This window comes from Bison bison, unplaced genomic scaffold (genome assembly GCF_000754665.1).
Source record: "Bison bison bison isolate TAMUID 2011002044 unplaced genomic scaffold, Bison_UMD1.0 scf7180017864063, whole genome shotgun sequence".
Lineage (NCBI taxonomy): Eukaryota > Metazoa > Chordata > Mammalia > Artiodactyla > Bovidae > Bison > Bison bison.
In genome coordinates, this window is record NW_011494635.1 from 13,621,728 (window position 1) to 13,629,989 (window position 8,262).

The window sequence follows — 8,262 nt, forward strand, 5'->3', positions numbered from 1 at the left end:
TGAGATGGTGGGTGGGGTGGTGACTTGTATTCTTTTTTACCTATTTCTAAATAACTTGCAATGAGGTTTATATCATATAGGTACAGATAAGTCTCTGTCAGTATAAACAAAACATCAATTATATAAAAACAGAAAAGAAAAATATTACCCAAAAAAATTCCTGGAGAACATAAAAGCATAAGCCATCTTCTATCTTTGGTAAAATGTGCAATTAGTAAAGAATAGTAGTAAAAAGGAGAATACAGTCTAATAATGTTCTTTTATTTTTCCTTTCGCTTTCCATTTTCACGGGCCCAGAGTGTGTGTGTGTGTGTAAACATCATCAGGTTGTAAAAAAACCCATCATACTTGGGTCATCAACATTTCAGTTATAGTTTTATATTGGTCTAGATAACCCCCAAGACTTTTACTGGTCATTCCTAGGAATTTTTGGCACAGATTCAGAGGTTTTTATTTCTTTTATGAAGCAAGCACAGCTAGAAAAAGCTTTATGCAAACATCCAAACTTTAGCATGGATTTGATTGTCTGCTCCCCAGTTTGGCATCTAGAGTTACTGCCCAGTCATTCCAGAGAAGAAGCCCTAGTTCCCTTCTGGATAACTTGGTGGGTAGGTGTGATCCCAAAGGATCACAACCGTCTGCTAATTTGGTAGGTTTTTATTTACATATCTTCAATATCAGCTGAAGATGTTTACAACTGCTTATTGGCCATTTGTATTCTGTGAATGATGTGTGTGTGTGTGTGTGTGTGTGTATAATATATATAAATATTTAAAATATATGCTGGGTTTTTGTTGTGTCATGCAAGATCTTATTTCCTGACCAAGGACTGAAGCTGGGCCCCCTCCTTTGGGAGTGCGGCGTCTTAACCACTAGATCACCAGGGAAGTTCCAATGATATATTTCTATCTTTACCCATTTTTCTAGAGATCCAGGGATTTTGTGGCTTCATTCATCATTTAAAAATGAATGTTGAATGTCTGTTACATGCTTGCATTAGTTTTCTAGTGATGCTGTAACAAATTACCACCAACTTAGTGTTGTAAAATAATACAAATTTATCATCTTATAGTTATGTAGAAATCCAACACAGGTCTTACTGAGCTAAAATCAAGGTAGGGCTGTATTTGTTTCTGGAGGCTCTTTTCCATCTTTAAGAGGCCACTCATTCCCAGAGCCTCCGTCCTCTATCTGCAAAGCAAGCTATGTTGTATCCCTCAAACCATACTTCCATAGTCACATCTCCCCTGCCATCACCCACCTACTACTTCTACTTTTAAGGACCCTTGTGATTACATACAACTCACCTGGATAATCTGATTTTAAAGTTATTAGAAAACTTCATTCTATCTGCAACCTAAATTCTCTTTTGTCATGTAACCTAAGTTAGTCACAGGTCCTCGGAATTAGGACTTGGACATCTTTACTTACTAGAGTGTTAAGACGGGAATGCTGTGCTGTGTGATGGGAATGTCCGACTCTTTGTGACCCCATGGACTGTAGCCCTCGAGGCTCCTCTGTCCATGGGAATTCTCCAGGCCAGAATACTGAAGTGGGTTGCCATGCCCTCTTCCAGGGGATCTTCCCAACCCAGGGATTGAACCCTGGTCTCCCACATTGCAGGAGGATTCTTTACTATCTAAGACACCAGGGAAGCCCAAAAATACTGGAGTGGGTAGCCTAGCCCTTTTGCAGGGGATCTTCCTCACCCAGAATTGAACCAGGGTCTCCTGCACTGCAGGCGTATTCTTTACCAGCTGAACTACTAGGGAAACCCAAGATGGGAATATGGAATTTTAAATAAAGGATCCTGTCTACATAGACGCTATTAATACAAACTAGTGGAGAAGACAAGTGGTTTATCAATCACATAATTTTCTTCTTTTATCTCATTTGTCAGATTTTGGCATTAAGACTATTCTACCTTTATAAAATAAATTAGCTTTTTTTTAAAATTATAGTTGATTTACAATGTTGTGTTAATTTCTGCTGTACAGCAAAGTGACTCAGCTATATATAGATATGTATATTCTTTTTCTTTTTCAAACTTTAAAGCCGATTAACAATGGTGTGGTAGTTTCAGGTGAACAGTGAAGGGACTCAGCCATACATATACGTATGTCCTGCTGCTGCTGCTGCTGCCGCTAAGTCGCTTCAGTTGTGTCCGACTCTGTGCGACCCCATAGACAGCAGCCCACCAGGCTCCCCCGTCCCTGGGATTCTCCAGGCAAGAACACTGGAGTGGGTTGCCATTTCCTTCTCCAATGCGTGAAAGTGAAAAGTGAAAGTGAAGTCGCTCAGTCGTGTCCGACTCTTAGTGATCCCACGGACTGCAGCCCACCAGGCTTCTCCGTCCATGGGATTTTCCAGGCAAGAGTACTGGAGTGGGATGCCATTGCCTTCTCCGATACATGTGTCCATTCTCCCCCAAACCCCTCTCCCATCCAGGCTGACAAATAATGTTGAGTAGAGTTCCATGTGCTGTACAGTAGTTCCTTGTTACCCATTTTGAATATAGCAGTGTGTACATGACCTTCCCTAACTATTCCTTCTCCCTGGCAACCATAAGTTTGTTTTCTAAGTGTGTGAGTCTCTTTCTGTTTTGTAAGTAAGCTCATCTGTATCATTTGTTTTTAGATTCTACATATAAAGGATGTCATATGATATACCTCCTCTGTCTGACTTACTTCTCTCAGCATGACACTGTCTAGGTCTATCCATGTTGCTGTAAATGGCATTACTTCTTTCTTTTTTGATGGCTGAGTAATATGTACCACATCTTTATCCATTGCTCTGTTGATGGTCATTTAGGTTGCATGCATGTCTTGACTATTTATAAACGGTGCTGCAGTGGACACTGGGGTGTATGTATCCTTTAGGATCATGTTTTTCTCCAGATATATTCCCTGGAGTGGGATTGCTGGACCATTACGGTTTATCACAGGATATTGAATATAGTTCCCTCTGATGTACAGTAGGACCTTGTTTATTCATCCTGTATTTAATACTTGCATCTGCTAATCCCAAACTCTCAGTCCTTCCCTCCTTCACCTCCCCCTCCCCTTGGCAACCACAGATCTGTTCTCTATGAGTCTGTTTCTGTTGCGTAGATATATCCATGCATGTCGCATTTTAGATTTCATATATAAATGTCTCTCTGACTTACTGCGCTTAGTGTGATAATCTCTGGGTCCACAGAGAGCTTTCCTTCTTTTCCTGTGATTTAGAATGACCTGTTATATAGGTTGGTAGAACTCAGTCTAGAGCTGCTGCTGCTGCTGCTAAGTCGCTTCAGTCATGTCCGACCCTGTGCAACCCCATAGACAGCAGCCTACCAGGCTTCCCCTGTCCCTGGGATTCTCCAGGCAAGAACACTGGAGTGGGTTGCCATTTCCTTCTCCAATGCATGAAAGTGAAAAGTGAAAGTGAAGTTGCTCAGTCATGTCCGACTCTTAGCGACCTCATGGACTGCAGCCTACCAGGCTCCTCCGTCCATGGGATTTTCCAGGCAGGAGTACTGGAGTGGGGTGCCATTGCCTTCTCCGCAGTCTAGAGCTAGTGCCATTTAAAAGAGAAGATATTTGGGACTTTCCTGGTGGTCCAGTGGTTCTGCACTTCCACTGCAGAAGGAATGGGTTTGATCCCTGGTCAAGGAACTAAGTTCCTACATGACACTTGGCATGGACCCCCCCCAAAAAAGGTAGATCTATAACAATGCAATTTGTAGTTATTGATCTCATTAAAAACTACAATCAAAATAGTATTTAAATAACCATTTTTGTATCTGGAAGCTTTAGTTAGTACATTGAAAAAAAGCTTGAAAAGAAAAAGAAAAACATTGAAAAAGAAAAGCTCATTTTATTATAGATAAAATGATTTCATCCTAGAAATCTCTTTTTTTACTTCAGGCTTGCTTCCGACCCTCCAGGTCTGTATCTTGAGTGCACCTCTTCAGCAAGGCCTTCTACCTTATTCTGAATTGGGATCCCCTGCAATCTCAACTTCTCTTTAGTACTTACCACTTTCTAATTCACTGTGTATTTTACTTATTGTCTCTTCCTACTTGGGTGCAAACTCCATTAGGGCAGGGATTTTTGAGCAAATGTGTAATATTTTAATAGTTTTTCTAAATTTTCAGAGTTTACTCACCTGTTTATTCTTCCAAGCAAACCTCTTTACCTTAAAATAAAGGTTTGTTTTTTTTTTTAAACAAAAGTAACACATGCTTGTTGTAAAAATGCAAACATTACCAAAGTGCCTAGAGTCCTCTCTTCTGCTATGCTCCCAGAAATCCCACCATCTCAAGGTAGCCACTGTTATTAGTTTGGTGTGTATCTGTTCAGGCTTTTCTATGTGTGTACGTATTTACTCTTAAAAATAATAGAAAAATTAAGAGTATAGTGTGTATACATGGTATTCTGCCACTTGCTTTTTTGGACTTGCATTGCATTGTTGCATTGTTATTGATCAATCTTCTACTAATAGAAAAACTTTTTTTTTTTTTTTTTTACTATTACAACCATTATGTCAATGACTGGCTTCTTACATCTATCATATAATTTGTGATGGTATGGTATTTCTTCCAGAAATGGAATTGTTGGGTTCAAGGATATAATGCATTTCTCATTTTAATAAATCACCCAATTGTCCTCCCAAAAGACTCCAGTTTATACTCTCAAAAATATTTTATGAGTTCCTATTTTCCTACAGCCTCACCAACATGGAGTTTTAATTTTTGTTAGTCTGATACACCCTCTCTTTTTTTTGGCCTTCCTCATGGTCTGCAGGATTCCCCAACTAGGAATTGAACCCAGGTCCTTGGCAGTGAAAATGGAGTCCTAATCACTGGACCGCCAGGGAATTTTCCTGCTAGTCTGATATACTCTTGTTTTGATCACTTGCTCTCACCCTATTGGTGAGGCAGAGATTCTCACTTTAGGATTATGGGGATAGCCAAACACAGTACCTGGGACTGAGCAGGTGAGACTGACAACACATATACTCACAGCTCAGGAGAGAACACCACAAGCTACACAGGGCCACAGAGGTGTTGCACTAAGGAACAGAGTGAACAACCAGAGACTATGGGAGGCCAGCTCTGTAGCAGCAAGAGGGTGAGTGCCCCTGGTTCCTGCAGGGGATATGCTTGGCTTTTTAAAATAAATCTGAGGGCTGATAGAGAACTGAGACCCACTACAGTACTCAGAAATAATCTGTACCTCATCCATTTGATAAGGAGGATTGTTTGACTAGGGCCACTTTTGGTTTAGGCCATTGGAGGCCCTCTGGATTTTACCAGATGTCAAGGTAGCACAAAATATTGAATCTTAATGTCAATCTTTCCTAGTTAATTATGAGAGTTCTTATTTTACTTTTGAATGACTTTTTGGCATCTATTTTGATGATTGTTTTTTCTCATTTAAGACAGTTATGGATTAAGTTCTTATACAATAATATCTAATTTTATTTCCTTGATTTGTATTTAGGATCCCCCCACCCCAAACTGATCAGTATGACTGGTTCTTTTTTTGTCCTTCTTCCTTTATTGGGAATTGGTATAAAGGGAATGGTGGCTTCATAAAATGAAATACCATTTTTACTTTTCTGGGCTCTGATAGAAATTTCCAAGGTGAGGATTATCTGATCACTGAAAGTTTGAAAGAATTCTTCCATTAAACCATCTGGGCCTTGAACCTGCTTCGGACATCTTCCTTGGATAGTATTTTCAACATCTTTCTTGTTTTTGTAATTTTATTTCCCAGAAAAGGGTCCACATTATTAAATATCAGAGTTTCCATATGCATTAGAACAGAGTCAGATATGGTATTCTCTTACTTTTCTGGTGTTCCTAAGATGCAAAACCACATTCTTAATGACATAAGAACAGAGAACTATAAAAAGATACTAAGTTGAGATCAAGACAGAGGTAGATGTAAAAACGAAAGGAAACTAAAATGAACAAAATTAAATGTTTTATTAGAGAAAATAGAATACCCTTAACTGTGAAAATTAAATCAGTGATGGTGAAAACCAAAACTTGAGATACTGTCCCCAGGATTTAGAGAAAAGGGACAAAGAGATTTAATTGACAGTGGTAATCCAATGTGATAATTATAGAGGAGAAAAAAAGTCCAAAACAATCTGTTCATAGAATGGACAAGAACATAACAGAAGAGACCTTTTCTCAGTTGAAAGGAAGACTTTCTGAAAATTTAATAGAAAAATGCCTATACTAAGATTTATACTGGCAAAATGTTTGACTTTTGAGAGTAGAGAAAAGTCCCAACAAGCACCAGGCAATTTGCTCGCCTAAAAGAGACCAACCGAGGTTTGCTACCTTTTTTTGGAGCTACAATATAATTGACATATAATATTAGTTTCAGATGTACTTGCTACTATTTTAAGAGCCGAAGACAATGGGATATGGACAAGAGAATTTTGAGGGGGAAAGTTTGAGATTCAAGAATTCTATAACTAGTTAAGCCACCCTGTGTGTGAGGACAGCAGAAAGGCATTCTCACCTGGGGCTGCTGCTGCTGCTGCTAAGTCACTTCAGTCGTGTCCGACTCTGTGCGACCCCATAGACGGCAGCCCACCGGGCTCCCCTGTCCCTGGGATTCTCCAGGCAAAAACACTGGAGTGGGTTGCCATTTCCTTCTCCAATGCATGAAAGTGAAAAAGTCAAAGTGAAGTCGCTCAGTCGTGTCTGACTCTTAGGACTGCAGCCTACCAGCCTCCTCCATCCATGGGATTTTCGAGGCAAGAGTACTGGAGTGGGGTGCCATTGCCTTCTCGGTCACCTAGGGCAAAGACTTAGAAAAATGTAACATCCTGGAGTTTACTTTGAAATCACTAGTCAAGTTGGGAGATGGGTCTGAAGGAGGAGTAGAAAAATTAGTGCATAAGAAACTGTCGGTGATGTTACCAATTAAATCATTGGCAAAAGCCAAAACGATTGAAAAAGGATTTTGTGTCTTAAAAGTGTAAATAAAAACTGAGTCTGTCATCCTGGATTAAGTGGACAAATATAAGTAGTGTGAGGGCAGCAGGCCAAGAGATGGAAATTTCCCATTACAGAAGAGGAACATAAAAATGAATGCTCTGTCATTGACTTTAATAATTTGTGAAAATAAACTGCATTTTTATTTGATAAACTTAATGGCAACAACCAGAAGAATTAAAAACAGGCTTTCTGCATTACAAATCACTATGGGAGATAAAAGCAAATATGGAAAAATTCAGAAAACAGGAAATAGCCAGAAATAAAAACTATTTAAATAGAATGACAGCTGACCAAACAAATCCTCTGTAACAGTAGAGGTACTATGGATTAAATGCCAACAGAGCAGAGAAACTGCAGTTTTTAGGTCAGATCCTTTGTGCCTCAAAGATTTTGCTAATGCTGAACCCTAGGCCTGGCTTGCTTGTCTATCCTATTCAAGGTGAAGGCCTCCGTTCCAGACGGACTTCTTCCCGGCAATCCTCCTGGGCCACCTGGGGCGGAATGAGCACCTCTCTCACAGACCTGGCAACCGTGTGCGAAGCTGGTATTCCATATCAGACACAACCGCCTTTTTCCCTCTCACTATGAAGGGCCAAAGCATCTTGCCAGGTTCGGGCCACAGGATGAAGCAGTCAAACCCTGCTCAGTTGTAATGTACGTCTTTTACCTGGTCGCCCTCCCTTCCCTCTACGACAGTGATCCTCCGTGAGAATCAAGTTTCAAACCGGCTCCGATTGCTGATGGAAGGAGTCAAGGACCCTCAAAACCTTACAAATGCCCGCCCACTTCTCCCCTCGCCTGAGCGGGTCTTCCAAGGGCGGTGTCGTATCCACCCCTGATGGCTCGCCCCGCCCCCACCTTGCAGACTAGTAGTAAGGTCTCTAGGTGTCGGCTGGGAAGCCGCGACCCGAAGAGCCGGAGCGAGAGAGGAATAGGGCGCGGAGCTCGGCATCTAGAGCCCCTTCCCCAAGTCAGAGGAGTTGCTCCTTGTAGCCAAAGATGTGGGGTTCAAGAAGGGTCTGTCCTATTGGATTTAAGAGGAGAGACGGGGGCTGAGCCCAAGAGTATAGAGGGTTAACACGGAGTGTGCAGAGGGCTCGGGGCCGGCTCAGAGCGCCCCGAAGGCGGGTGGGTGAACTAGAGGTGTCCCACGCGCGGGCCTGGGCGCAGCGATAAAGGGGTTAAGGCACTGGGCCCCGCCTCAGCCCAGGGATTGGCGAGCTTGGGGGGCGTGGCTGGAGGGCGGACCTGCGTTTGCC